Below are 15,777 nucleotides of genomic sequence, written 5' to 3' on the forward strand. Positions count from 1 at the left end.
TCTTTTACCGGTTCAGAAGAAATTTTGTAACAAAACAAAGAAAGGAAACCTCGAAACTGTGCTTCACCAGTGTTCGTCTAAAAGCCGGTTTTTACTAAATGATGAAAAAAATTTAAAAAAAGAAAATTCGACAAGCAGCGCTGCTGCTCCTTGCTCGATCCGGTCATCGCTTGATTTGGTAGCGATGCACGGCATGTGCATTAGTTGAGTGCTTCTGGAGAGTCGTGTCTTATTTTTAACTTCGGTTCAGGATGTCTTTTGTAACGTTCGGTAGTGTGCCCTAATTTTAGTCACGAGTTCGATCTGCGTGCGCACCTACACAAGGTTCGCTACGTAAGTTAGATATGAGTGAAGAATATCAAGTGTATTTCCTCGTCAATACAAGAGGAGAGATTTAACCAACATTGTTATTACCTGGCGGGCTTGAGCAGCTTCAGCACACTGTACATTCGGAACTGAAACAAACGAAGAAAATGAAATTATAGTAAAGCTTATGAACGATAGGATCTTAGGATTACAAATCACCGGCAATATATATTCTTGCAGTTTCGAGCATCTTTTTAATTCCCTTAAGAGTACAGCTCCAATCCGTAACTCCCGGCGCAAGGCGTCGCGCACCAAATCAGTGAAGTCGACAACAAAGTAGTGCAGAATGGTTTCGACAGATTGCTAAACATCTCGAGTCTTGATAAACCTATGCATAAATTCGAACCTTCCATGGGCGAACTTGAACAGACTCACATGCTACTTCGATGACATACCGTTTCTTCTCTATATGTACAGGACATCAAGCTAATAGTTGTCCAGACAAACATTCTGCCCAATCACCAAAGGAACGTGCACAGACTTAAGGAGGCCTAAGCAGGTGGCTACTAACATGTGTGCAGTTTTGCTCACAACGTGAACACCGACTAATCAAGCAAAGGTTGCAGTGATTTTGAAGGCTCCTTGTAGAGCAACTGCCTGGGTCACTAGGTCGGGGTGAGTACTTCACATAGCGGTATTACGGCACTCTTTTTGTCCTCTTATTTTCCTGTGTTCGTGTCGTTTGCACCTTTACAATGTATATAATGTGTATGCTATCAACGTGTGTCAGGAACCCGACGTCAAGGATATAATTATAGGTTGACACCGCAAACAACGTAATGGGAACACAGGAGCAGAGAAGACAACACAACGTGTTGATCGAGTGAGTGTTGGTTTTTAATTGGGTACTTGCACTTTGATTCGTGAGATTATTACGAAAAAAATGAGTCTCGGTTAGCATAAGGACTCATTTGTAGCACATATATATTCTTCTCTAAAATAAAAGGCCAGAAAAAGAGATGTTTGGCACTACAGAACGTTTGTGCCTGTACAGACACAAACATTGGAAAGCAAGCCAACCGCAATGTATCTATACACATTTCAGTGTTTTGGAAGACAAGAGGATCTTTTGGGGGGGGGGGGGGAGGGGGGGGGAGGGGGGGGGAGGGGGGGAGGGGGAGGGGGGGGACGCAACCCTTGTGCGCGCGATGGAGCGATCGGTCCACTTGACCATCCTGTAATCGAAGCCTGTCCGAAAGTGTCTCCAGGAAATCGTCGCTGGATGTGCGCCAGAATCGATCACTTACACAGCACAGCAGCCCTAAATCAGCTGAAGACAATAAAATGTGGAAGAAATAGCACACCAATGAATAAAAAAAAGACGTTTTCGCGCAATCTGCACCGAATTTCTCAATGTTCTGTTTGTCCATAAGCACTACCGAACGGCACAAAACAAGTTCGAGACGGATAGACAATTCATCACAGGGAATCAGCAAGAGAAACTACGAAACCAAAACAAGGAGCCGGAACACAGCTGATTTCCAACGCCACGGCTAGTGGTGCCATATGTGAAGCCAAAGCGCAGCCTCCGCGGTCCGACTCCGGCTACTTACCCCGCTCTATATTTCGCATCGCTTTCTTTTGCAGCAGATGGTTCTGAGATGGTTCTCTGCGAGCGTGGCGAAGTCTCCGGACGATTTGAACTGAACGCCGTATGTTCCCCGCGCGTAAAGGGGGCCGGGGAAACTCCCGCAGCAGAAGCGTCGAGCCTATAATACCCAGAGTGTTGTTTTAGTTCGAAGGGCGAGAGCAGGGTAGTGAGAGAAAAACAAAGGAAGAAAAAAGTGCGTTCCGCCACTGCCACACAGCAGAAAATTAACTTCAGGCGCTAGAAGCCTTCGCCTGTACTCACTGCTTTGCCCCTTTTTTTGCCCTTCCCACTCAGAGCAAGGACGCTCTTTGCCCTCGCCAGCGGATGCTTCTTTCCGAGCACTAGGGCAATTTATTGTGCTTTCGCTCCCAGCTGTCAGCATCGTCGCCACAAACCCAGCAGCAGCCCTACCGGCGACCAAATTGAATCTGCGTGTGTGATCAGCGCTGCGTTTGCTTTGCGATGAGCCGAGGGTGTGAGTGTGTTTGCCTGTAGCCCGTGCAACTATTGTTTGCCAGCAGGTTTATGCGTGAATCTGCGCTTAGGCTACGTATAGACGCGATGGGGCTGAAAGAACAATGCACTCAAGTTACGTTCAACGTCACGTTTGAAACAAGCGCGAATCATTCCTCCAATAGAACCTAAATTTTTAGAGGTTTCACCATCCTCACCTTTCACTGAAACGTCTGCTTGTGATAGGGCATTTCCTTTCTATCTTTTTCCGGCTTACTGCATTATGTACATTAATGTTGTCTGTCGACGGGGGTCGGCTCGCGCAGAGCTAAGCCTGCCGCCCAGCCCACGTGATCCCCTGAACTAGAGCCCCCACAACGTTCTCGTTTCTGCTGGTCAGTGGCCCAGTTTTGCCATATGGTGCCCCTTTAAGTCCATAGTTAAGTAGAGCATTGGAGTTAGAAGCAATTAATTCTCATTATCTTTGGTGATCGTGTCTCGGGTTTCGTCTCAGTTTCAATTAAAAGAAGGAGAGGCGCTTAGTATCTAGAGAAAAGACGTGATACGGAGTTTATCCTTTCAACTCTAAAATAACAGAGGCGAAGGAGTCCCTCGTACTTATTCTTACCCCCACACAGCCCCAAGTTGGGAAGTTTAGACAGTGTGACTATTTTCACCGGGATTACGTAGGCCTTCGTTAAAACCGGTGTGCGATCGATACTCTATGCACCGCGTAATTAGGGATCGGGGTTGGCTGTCTCTCGCCCGAACGCCTCGTTGACGCGATTAGCTGCGCCCAGCCAAACAACCCGCTTACGGCCTGAGTCGACGCTCTGTGAACAGGAGAGTTTACTGTGGCGAAAATGCACAGGAACCTCGTTTTCAAATTATTTTGACGAATACCCAATGCTACATAAATATAATTACACACATGTTTGTGTTAAATATCATATATTTCGGCTAGATATGATCAGCTCAGGTAGCCTGTTTCTTTATATCTACATTTGCCAGGCACTGAACAGCATAAATGTTGTAGTTGTCTAGAATGCATGACATACTGAAAAATGTTTTCCAAATGCGCACACCTACCAAACCACCGGCCCCCTTGTCCCCTCAAGAACGTGTCATTCAATAACGTACCATTCAAATTTAGTGCCTAAATTAATAAATGATAGTAGCCTGGTGCATACATTGGGCCGTCCTTTTCAGCACGACATTGTTCTGTATCGATTTCTTCGAGTTTCGTGTTATTTATTTATTTATTTATTTATTTATTTATTTATTTATTTATTTATTTATTTATTTATTTATTTATTTATTTATTTATTTATTTATTTATTTATTTATTTATTTATTTATTTATTTATTTATTTATTTATTTATTTATTTCAGTTTTACCGCTATCCAGCGCCCTTATCTGCTTATGTGACATGTTTTCCTTAGTTGCTTGCTGGGCGTACATCTTCGTCTAGGCTCCATATTCTACCTCCAGCTTGTCAAGCACGTTTGTTACCAAGGGTCCCAGTGGTGCGAAAATAGCTCTCAAAGGTTACGTGCAGTGTTTTAGTCAATCCAAGCTACTATTTCGGTTTAACATCCAACCCATTGTTGCCACGGCCCAAAATTTGCTTTTTTTTTTCCTTTTAAGCTTCCTGCTGTACTCTCGATAGCATCCTCATTTTGCCTAGAGAGTACGAACAAAACATATTCTAACTTGGGATTCACTGCGTATTCGGTTTCTTGCCCGCTATGCGGCTGCGTCTACAAATCAGCGCTTATAGACGCTTTTGATAGGGAGAGCACCGAATATCGCGAAACAATTAATTTTAATTTTTCTATTCCGCAGATGACAACCAAACTTGGCGAGAAGTTTGTTACATACGCAGCCCAAAATAATAAAATTTCAAGGTCGCGTTTTTATTCCTGGTGAACATTGTGATTTTGGCTCCGCAGCAGCTCTTAATTCGACCGATAAAACGCAAAGTCTTACGGAGATTGTCTTGGCTTTCATAACCGTGATCAATCGACAGGTCTCTTCACGCTCAGCAAGGGAGGACAATTTCCTCGTGATTGATCTAGGGCTTGGGGAGCTTAATCTGAACGTCTTACCTCGCGTGACATGGACCGTCATGTGGTTCTCGCCAAGTTTCTGTCTTCGCTTTCGATCATACCACTTGCGATAATACATGATATTTGACGTCCAGTCACAATAGTTGTGGGCGGCATTATTGAAAGTTGAGGAGAGCATCTTGCCGGACTAGTTGCTGATCCATTAAGTAAAACATTTAGAGCAAAAATAGAACACAAAGAACAAAGAAGAACACATAAGACGTTTGTCAAACGTCTTGTGTGTTCTTTGTTCTTTGTGTTCTATTTTTGCGGAAACGTTTTTACTTATTGCATTAATGAGAATTTTCAATTTAGCCAACACGCTAAGCAGACAAATTTGATATAATAAAGCGTAAATCAATACCCTAACTCAGCAAACAAAACACTGCACAAGGCAGATAAGTGAAGGTCACGACTTCGAATCCATCAGCGGCATATGACACTCGTTTCTTCTACTTTCTTAAAGTTGTGTTCTACATGAAAAACTTAAGCGCATTATTTTTACTACAATCCACAACACTATGAGAGAAAGAAAGATTAAAATATCTGATGTGTTTCTTGGTTTCAATGACGTTTCGTACCGGTTCGTACATATAAACAGCGCGTGACATACCTCAAAGGACACGGAGACCATATGGGCGCCATATCCTCCACGCGGCTGACTGCTTCAGTTGTACTAATGTGAGGGGAAATACACAGCCCAACCTGCACTAATGTAGGACGACAATGCCCTTTCTTATTTCTTTTATCTACCCCGTCATTCCTGAAGTTCTCGGTTTCGGGCGGGCTCGCCAGATGGCTAAAGTGCCTTGCCAGAGCAAGCGGTCTTTTTCACTGGGACTGCGTGCTGGCCCGAGCTAAACTTTGTAGGCTTTCGCAGATATCGCCGTTTTTTCTCTAATCCTTGGTCTCTGACAGGTGTCGGTGCTAGGAAGCAGTGGAGGATAAAATAAAAATAAGACGCTTCCTTAGCACGACTATTTTTCGGAGCCGCGGTGGCGTGAACAGATCAGCCTCATTCGCCACTGCATTAAAACGCAGCGCCAACACTGCAGCAAAAAATCCTGGGTGCTGAACTACCAGTCTCTCAAACTGTGCTTTGCATGAGGTCATCATCAACTTCCATTCGTGCGTAATGGATCCAAACACAGCGATTTCACTTAGCTCTTTTAAGGGGAATTAATAGACCCCATAATTTCTGAAGGCCTCCGCTTTCTGATTTAGCGGATGTTCGTCTGAAGCCTACTTGATGTTAAAACAAAGCCTCGAACCGCTAGTGAGCCTGATTTTCATTTTCCAAATCACACTAAACTGTACTGGGTTATTGTCATCGCTCATGAGACGAATTCTTGTCCTCAGAACCTGTCACGAAAATTGTCCGCATGATATGGTTCGGAATTTGTGTGACGTCAGTGTGACGTAATAGTGTCAATGGATTTAGAGAGAGAGAGAAGGTAGAGGCTTCGAATACCAAATTATGATCAAGGGTTCTAGTCCTAAATTGACGTCTAGGGTTTGAACCACGCGAAACGTCTAATGTTCGAGCTCAGAAAAGATCTTGGGTTCAAACCCCAGAGAAGGTCATGGGTGAAGTCAGCCGTTATCGAGCTCCTGAAGCGACTTGCGGGACAACGGCACCAAGGCTTTTCCCATCTTATCGTCTCTGGCGCGCCATTTGCTCTTAAGGCATCTCTAACGGGCCTTCACGTGGCGCCAAGTTTGTCCTCTTTTGTACCAAAATTTTAGCGTAGCGGTTCTTCGATCAGCGTTGCGGGTGATGTCATAAACTTTCGCCTATTTGACACGTATCTGCTTGTTTAGTTGGCGAGAGGGATTCAAACCGACCTGCATAACCTCCCTAAATAATCTAACAACACCACGTGACCTAGACCAGGGGCCAATTTAGAATTGGGCGTAGCAGCGCAGCCGCCACCTAAAGGTCCGTTAGTGATGCCTTAAGAGCAAATGGGGAAGAGCTTTCATACGCATGGGTGGTCCTAGACGTCTCGAGTTTCTTTTCTCCTGCGGTAAGATCTAAGTACTTCGGCTTAAACTTGTTTTCATCAGTACAATAGCGTTTGCAGTTTTATTTACTGGATGCTAGGTAGGCATCATTGCAAAAAAGGAAGCGCGTTTATCGCTTCTAATGCTCACTTGCCGTGGTCTTTTTTTTTTCCGCTCCTTTCGAACAGTACCTCTTCAACTCACGTTGCAGACATTCACGTGTAGAATTTGTTAATAATTTTGCCTTGACAGCGAGATGTGACTTGTGTGGTTGTGCAAGCCCTTTCTCTTTTAAGGTTTCGTGTTTCAGAAAAGAGAAAGACTACACCAAACAACTAACTGTATGCTATGCCCGCATACACGACTGTCTTACAGAAAACCATGCTTTACAGTTAGTTTGCACAAGTTCGGTGTTAACCTGAACGAAGCGAAACTAATTTTTAATTTATTATTTACTTCTTACGTCAGAAATATCCGCAACGTTTTAGAAATGGCATGCTTTTTATTCATTTTTGGCCTACCGGCCTCACGACATAGGTGGATTATGTAATAGGCTGCTGGCCACTTGCTCAAGGCTTTATGTGTTACTAGACTTTCAAAGGGAATTCGTTTACTCCCGCAGTGTGCCTCTTAATTCGGAGAATAAAAAACAACCACACACAAGGTTATTAATACAGCAAAAACTTGTAGAAAAGAGTGACCGTAATTTACAGGCTTCAATTTTTCATTTCGGTCCCGTTTGTTCCTCGGGCATTGCTGACTGTTCTTGAGTGACAGAGGCACTGTGGAAAACAACCGGACCATTTGTTTATTACCAACCGTACCTCAGCACTGGCTGCATGGCGCAGCCATATTTTAGCCAGTGCAGCAGGCGAGTCGAGACGGTTATCACAGATCGTGGGACTCGCTCTTTTGTGCATGTTACCGGCTACTCGCTGCTTTTGTCTATTGTTGCCGTCACGCTGACGTTGTACCAAACTGAAAATAAAATAGAAACTTATGAAATACGGCCCCCGGCTGTCTCTGCAAAGGAGAAAGTTCTTAGAGATTCCATGTTCCAGCAAAAAGTGACTAGTGGCCGCGAGATTAAAACATGTAGTCTAAAACGTCGGCAACATGTCGAAGTTGAGAATTTCATTTTCCTCAATACATTTTGAGCATCTTTTGCTTAAATGTTTACAGATGTTTCCTACTGAGTCGAAATTATAGACAAGCTTCGTTGAAAGTGACAAACTCTTCGCCTATACTGGATACATTTTATCAACAGAGAACAGAAAGTAAAGGTCTCTTCTATCGGCTATTTTTGTTGTTGTCTTTTTGTTAGAAGGATTGACTTTACCAATTTGTATCACAGCAGACAAGCACAAGGTTTGCATGCGGGGAATTTGAACCCGGGAGCAGCAATGAAGCTCGAGGCGTTCTCCAAAACGGAATGCTTTCTGTTCTGTATTCTGCTAAAAATTGTACTAGGAGTTCATTTTTTCCAGCAAAAACATTCCATAAAATAAACACGTTTTAGGACATAAGCTTAAAAACATTGAAAATATTTCAGTCATACTATGAAAGTTTTCATTTTCCGTGAAAATTAGAAAGCGTCTGTTTCGATTAGGCGAATCGTTTACCTCACAGCGCCTGTTTCTTTCCCACTAAACAACAACCAAGTTTGTGAAAAAGTCTAGTCGAACGTTAACAAGCAAATGGTTGGTGATTAGTTTCTTAGCCTGAATTGAAGCTAGGCTACTATTTGGTCGGCCTTAAACAGCCTCATTAGTATGTTTGCGTTGAAATAGTCTGTCCAATTATGTATGATAGTTACCCTTCCTTACACAAAGAAATACTTCCTAATCTCCTTTCAGGCAAATATTGACAAATGAAGCTGAGCAAATGCTCTCTTCACTCGGCTTCAAAATGCGAATGCATTGCGGGATAGCCAATTAACGCGCAAAAGCAAGTTTGCAGCAGCTAATTAGGCCATCAATCGTTTGGGCCAGCTCTATATCATTGACGCTATTGTTTATATTTATTTCACTCCTAGATTTCGCTGTTTAGTTTTCTACTCGGCGAGATTTTGCAATATAAATATAACTGTTATTTAAGGCATATGTTTCGACGCCGCTGTCAAGGCGCTGACAAAGACTGCTTTAAAAAACACCTACACTCCACACCCAAGTATTAAGAGCAGTGCGTCTTTATACGTACCCGGGGAATTTCATGCATATGTTGCAGTCTGAAGGGCAGCTATTGAAAAACTAAAAAATAAAAATGGTTGGCCTAAGATTCTTCTTTTTGGTGATGCTTCAACGCAACAAGCCCCCTCAATAACTCTGACCCCTATATGTTTTATTTTATATGTCGCATTAGCGACAGTGAGGGAAATGACGTTCCTCAAAAAACTCGACCGCTCAATGCACCGCGTTTTTCACGCGATCGCCTTACAAGTACACTTTGCGGCAGAGCTACGTGAAACCTACATCACTAGAAGAGAAGGAAAAGAAAAACCATCGGCTCTTTTTTTTTTTATCTTTTTATCCTCTGTAAAAAGAATTCTATCTCCCCCCGAGCTTGAAAACCATTTTCGAACACGCAGAAATGCGCTTGCCCTGTCTTGAACATCCTTCTTTTCATCTCCTGCTCACTTCCTTCTTATCTGGAATAAAAATAAATTGACTAGAATTTAAAAGACTGGGATAGGAGGAGGGAGGAAATTTATGTTCTAAGACTTTCCCTCAATCCTTCCTCAGCCATCTTTCCGCTGCGGCGGTGTGGTTCATCGGGAGGCAGTCTCCCTTATCGCGTCGGGAGAAGCGTTCGCGCGTCTTTCAACCGACGCGCAAGTGAGCTTGATGGGGAAGAAGGATAGGAGCGAAAGAGAGAGAAGGAGGGATGTTCTTTCCATCAGAGAAAAAGGGATTGTCAACAGTAGCAGGGGTTGTGCGTTGGGACCCTAACTCAGGCCTGGGTTACCGCCGTCGCCGTCTGTCTTACGCCCGGGTGCTACAGCCGACACACCGTCCGCCCTCCCCCCCCCCCCCCCCTCTTCCACCCTCTCGCTTCCTTTTCACGTCCCTAGCGGCAAAAGCCTGGCTACAGGTGTCCCCCTGGCTTCCGTGCAAGCCGAGCAGATCAGGTTCCCTCTGCCCGACTGCATGCGCCGATGGATAATGCCCGCCGGGGGTCGTCTACGCTCGGATGTCGGCTCCAGGCATAACACACCCACTTTTCTCCTTCGGTCTGCTTATTTCTTTTTGTGTGTGTGACTGCTTTATATACTCACTCTATTTCGAGACCTATAGAAACGAATCGTAAGCAAGAATATCGTTTTTCATAGATATATCTCTCCTTATCGATTTATTTAAGCGCGCCCGTATTCGCGCCCAGTTTATTGTATAGAAATCCATCAGACATAAGGAGGACAAAAAAACGAACACATATCTTCTCAGATTTCGTGTACTAAATAGGGCTAATAGGCGTGACTGCACTATATGTATGATTTTATTTTTATTTAAGAATGCATAGGCCTAAATCAGATCTACCTTTTGCTCTAGCATATCACTCCTCTGTATTTTGCTGTTTGCGAAACAGAGGTGGTAAATCATGTATCCGAAGAGCACACAAAGTCGTTCGATAATAACGTCGGGAGACCCGCGTAAATACAGTCGAGATTAAATTATATGTGGAGCATGAAAAACTAAAAAAAAAAAAAAAAAAAAAACATACCCCTTTCGGGTGACAATGTAACACTGTTTCAGTGTTGCTCTGAATAACTTATAAGTGCAAAATATCGCTGAAAGAAGAACGTGGAAGAAGAAAAAAAGAGGATATTTAGTAGACGTGCATCAACATGATTTAACATTTTTTGCTGAGCTTCTCTCTATTCTGGGCTGTTTCAAATAAACATTTAGGAATGCCCACGAATCTATACACGCATTATTTCGTTCAGTAAGTGCGCTGAGCAAACGATTAAAGAAAACTAATGTGGTCAACTGAGGCAGCGTTACTTCAGATGAAGGTAGCTAATGAACTATTGAAAGAGTTTTAAGTGCCCTCATGTTTATTGGTGAGGGTTGTGTATTCGGGACAAACAGCAGACGCTAATTCTATTAGAGGTGGCCAGTTGGTTTTAGAGGCTGACGCTTCTTTTTTCTACGTGAGATGTGAGAAGGTTTCATGTACTACACCTTATCTTCTAAAATTATGAACGAGTAGTAAAAAGGCAGTACGAATAAAAATAATTATTCCCACCACTCTTAACTAATCGTATTTGTCTCCATCGGCTCCTCCCGCACAAAGGCAGTCTTCACTCAAAGTTTACATCGGCGAATAAAAGAAAAAAGAAGATTAAGACAATTAGATAACTGGAGCGGCGAAAATTGCACGATGCGGCTGGCGCTGCACCATTGCTTGTGAACGCACCTGGCGTAATTTTTATCGGTGCGTTTAACCTCGACGCGGAGCATTGTTATCTGGCGCTTCGAGAAAAACATCACAGGTGCTAATATATTTTACTCACAAGTTACATATAATATATAGCACGGTCTTTTTTTTTATTTCTTTCAAAGCAGTCCTGAAACTTTCTGAACAGAGTGGCCTAATATAGCTTTAAAACTGAGCATAAAGACAGTTTTCTAAAGAAGAGAATTTGATTTGTACAAGTCAAAAGTTTAATTTTACTGTTTTTTTTTTTTAATTTTCAATCCCCATGCAAGCTTTTGAAGTGGGTCGCAAGAACATAAATCATGGACAAATATACAGAGTAATATTGTCAGGCATGCGAACAGAAGAGAACAAAGTGCAAAAAGAGGCTCTCCGGGATAGAAGTGGAAGAAGAGGAAGCTCACCATCTGTTGGTTAGCACATCAGGCTAAGGTGCAGAACCATTCTGTAAATAAACCTTAACAGTGTGGTGGAGGTGCTGAAAGATCACCACGGATACCTCTCTACCTCGTTCGAGCCGACGACTCGCTGGGCTCCCCCCTTTGACACCTACAATGATCCAAGACGGCGATGCACGGCAGCCAGGTCCAGCGGCACCCGCATGGCAGCATTACCGTGAGCCGCGGACCTTTTCTGGCAAGGCTGGCGAAGACGTGGACGACTGGCTCACCAATTACCAGCGGGTGAGCAAGTACAATCGCTGGGATGCCACTGTAATGCTGGCAAATGTTGTTTTTTTCTTAGACTCCACAGCCCTGACATGGTTTCAGAACCATGAAGCGTCCTTAACGAGCTGGGAGCGTTTTCAAGAGGAAATTCGAAATTGTTTCGGGGATACCACGGCAAAACGGAAATAGGTTAGGTTGGTTGGTTCATAGGAAGGGAAAGGCGCAGTATCTGTCACACTTGCTCTGTGGACACCTGAACCGCGCCGTTAGGGAAGGGAGGAAGGCGGGAGTGAAAGTGGAAAGAGAGAAAGGGGAGCCGTAGTGGAGGGCTACGGAGTAATTTCGACCACCTGGGGATCTTTAACGTGCGCTGACATCGCACAGCACACGAACGCCACTTCGTTTCGCCTTCATCGAAACGCAGCCGCCGAGGTCGGGTTCAAACTCTGAAATGCGCTGAGCAGACTTTATTCCAGCGAGCCCAAGGGCCTGGTGGAACATGCACAATGTACATGGAAGAGGTCCTAAAACTCTGCAAAGCGGTGGATCCGAGCATGTCCGACGAAGACAGAGTTGGCCACCTCTTAAAGGGCATCGCGGTGGACGTATACAACTTTTTAATTACAAAAGAAAACTTGGATTCTCCCACGGCAGTGATCAAGCACTGTCGTACGTTTGAAACTTTAAAGCTGCGTCGCATAACCCCGAAATTCGGCCGTCTGCCTAACGTGACCACTGTTGCAAGCGTGGATTCTCACGAGCATTCACATGAGCCCCCGCATTTGGCCGACATGATTCGCCAAATTGTCCGTGATGAGCTCTCCCGCCATCATGATGTGAACCGCAGTGCAATCCCCTGCGATAGCTGCTCCCTGCAGGCAGCTCCCATCCAGCGCTCTTCTTGGCGTTCTACCGCTCCTCCTCCCGTCCGTAACCACCCAAACGACTCATATGGCCCTGCTCCCCCAGCTCGTACCCACTACAGGGCGCCACCTCCTCCGCAACAACCCCAGCGGCTGGACTTTGTTGATCACTTCGATCCTGTTACCGAGGGCTATTATTTGGACCGTGCTCGTGAACCACCCGTCTGTTACCGCTGTGGTATGCTTGGCCACATATCCAGATTCTGCCGCCGCCGGAACCCGCCACCACGCTACCAGCGCCAATGGTGGAATCGCCGTTCTACCGTGAGTCCAGATGTCCGTGACCCGACCTATCCCCCTCCTTCGGGCTCCTACCGTTACGTACCACAACGCAACGACTCACCAGTTTCTGATCGCAGCCTGACTCCTCCTGCCCGCCGCTCTCGACAATCGCCTTCTCCCCGCCGTTCTTCTCCGCCACCGGGAAACTAGCGTGTGCGGCTGATGGAGGTGCGGTCGCCAGGTCATCGATATTGCCAATTCCTCTACCGGTCGTTATGTTGAAGAACCGCTTGGAAGTGTTAGTGGATGGTGTTTGTGTTATGGCCTTAGTGGATACGGGTGCTGCAGTTTCCGTGATGAGCTTAGATTTTAAGAACCGTCTCGGCCGCAAAATTATGTTTGGTTGGGATAGAACTGTCATATTTCGAGGTGTAGGGGGAGAATCGTTGGTTCCACTTGGTATTTGTTATGTAAATGTAGCGATGGCTGGACACGAGTTTAGAACTGAATTTACGGTGCTCCCTCGCTCTACGCACGACGTTATTCTAGGAGTTGACTTTTTACAGCAGTGTGGCGCAACTCTCGACTTCAACAGTGGCGAGATATCAATAAGCCCCAGCCTTCGATCGGCCCTCATAGAAGACTCGCCGCGGGCTGTCCAAGTGTTTTCTGTCTTCGAGGATACCGTCGTTCCGGCGATGTCCGCCATCTTCGTCCCAGTTGTGTCTTCGGGCGCGGTTCCCAATGCCTTCGACGCTCTGGTGGAACCCGCTTCCCTTTCCGGTGCTAAAAAGAGTGTGTTGGTGCCCCGCAGCGTTGTTCGAGTGAACGAGGGCCGTGCCACGCTTTGGACTGTCAACCATACCAATGAACCTGCCGTATTGCCGCGTGGCTTGAAACTCGCCGACTTTGAAGAACGCCTTTCTATGCATATCGCCGCGTTCAGTGACGGCGTTGCTCGTTCAACTAGACGTCCAGATCATGCTGATTCCCAGTTTCAGTCCATGATAAATCAATCACTACCCACCAACGATCGCCGAATATTGATGGAGGTTCTTATGAAACATGCGGACGTGTTCGACTTTGCTCGAGATCAGCCACCACCGATTCCGCCTTCCCGCACCCATCACATGATCGACACTGGATCTGCACACCCGATTAGACAGACACCATACCGTGTTTCACCTTCAGAACGTAAGATAATTGACGAACAGGTCCGTGATATGAATCATTCAGGAATCATCTAGCCCATGGGCCGCCCCTGTGATTCTCGTGAAAAAGAAAGATGGCACCTGACGATTTTGTGTCGACTATCGCCGCCTCAATACTGTCACCAAGAAGGATGTTTACCCGCTTCCGCGTGTTGATGATGCCATTGACTGCCTCCATTCAGCTTCCTACTTTTCATCTGTTGATTTACGGTCCCGATATTGGCAGATATCGATGCATCCGAAAGACAAGGAGAAGACGGCATACGTGACTCCCGATGGGTTGTATGAATTTAACGTGATGCCTTTCGGCCTATGCAACGCTCCGGCTACCTTTGAAAGATTTATGGACACTCTTTTGCGTGGACTGAAGTGGCAAATTTGCATGATTTACCTAGATGACGTAGTGATCTTCGGGAGGACCTTCGCCGAGCATAACAGCCGTTTAGCTGTGGTCCTTAACTGCATGGAGGAAGCGGGTCTTGTGCTGAACTCTAAGAAGTGCCGCTTCGGTGAACGACAGATCGTTGTGCTTGGGCATTTGGTTGACAAAGACGGTGTTAGGCCTGACCCACAGAAGATTAAAGCTGTCAGTTGCGTCAAAGAGCCCAAGTCTGTGAAAGAACTCAGGAGCTTCCTGGGACTTTGCTCTTACTTTCGACGCTTCATCCCTAAGTTTGCTGAAGTAGCCTACTCCCTCACATGCCTCTTGCAGAAGGATATTCCTTTCAAATGGACTCCTGAATGTGATTCTGCGTTTCGCCAGCTCAATTTTCTTCTTACCTCGCGGCCCATACTGCGTCATTTCAGCCCGACAGCTCCCACTGAACTCCACACTGATGCAAGTGGCATCGGCGTGGGTGCTGTGCTCATACAACGGCATGACGGAAACCAACACGTTGTCGCTTACGCAAGTCGCACCCTTAGCAAGTCTGAACGCAACTATACCGTGACGGAGCAAGAGTGCCTTGCCGTCGTTTTTGAAGTACAGCGGTTTCGCTCGTACCTTTATGGACGTTCCTTTACAGTCATCACCGATCATCATTCGCTTTGCTGGCTGGTGAATCTACGCGACCCCTGCGGTCGGCTGGCCCGCTGGGCATTACGCCTTCAGGAGTTCAACTTTACACTGTCTTACAAAAGTGGCCGCCAACACGCTGACGCTGACTGCCTCTCGCGGCTGCCTCTCGCGGCTGCCTCTCGCGGCTGCCTCTCGCAACTACCCTCTGCGATGACAACTTTGACGACTATTTTGCCGCCGTTTCCGTACAATTTCCGGATCTTGCCACTTTCCAGCGAGAACAACGAAAAGATCAAGACTTGGTATCACTTTTTGAAAAAGCTCATGATCCGGCATCTGCGAACCCTTTCTGCATTCGCGATGGTTTGCTGTATCGAAAAAATTACTCGTCTGGCGGTGCACGCTTTCTGCTAGTCGTTCCGGCTAGCCTCTACTCCTCTGTTCTACACTCTATGCACGATGACGTTACAGCTGGGCACTTGGGGTTTGCCAGGACTCTTACGCGCATTAAGGAACGTTTCTACTGGCCAAATATGCGTCGAACGACTCAGCGTTACGTGAACTCCTGCGTGCAGTGCCAGCGGTTCAAGCTTCCCACCACTTCTCCGCCGGGCCACTTACATCCGGTGACACCACCGACCACACCATATGAGCAAGTGGGTGTTGACCTCATAGGCCCGTTTCCCCGCTCGTCCAAAGGCAATCGCTGGGTCATCGTGTGCGTTGATCATCTCACGCGTTACTGTGAAACTGCCGCCATCCCTTCCGCCACCGCCGC

The 15,777-nt window shown here is 45.9% G+C and overlaps 1 long non-coding RNA gene across 1 annotated transcript in view; it reads right to left on the reverse strand.

Annotated features, from left to right (window-relative positions):
* Nucleotides 1-410: 410 nt before the first annotated feature.
* The window catches only part of LOC146207419 (uncharacterized), a 48,842-nt gene continuing 33,475 nt past the window's right edge, over nt 411-15,777 (reverse strand). Inside the window, exon 2 of the long non-coding RNA XR_014700285.1 lies at nt 411-455. This is a non-coding gene — a long non-coding RNA (uncharacterized LOC146207419). The remainder of the gene's footprint in view (nt 456-15,777) is intronic.

The sequence above is a fragment of the Amblyomma maculatum genome, chromosome 1, assembly GCF_055883805.1.
Source record: "Amblyomma maculatum isolate TAMU_Amacu chromosome 1, ASM5588380v1, whole genome shotgun sequence".
NCBI classification, from domain to species: Eukaryota; Metazoa; Arthropoda; class Arachnida; order Ixodida; family Ixodidae; genus Amblyomma; species Amblyomma maculatum.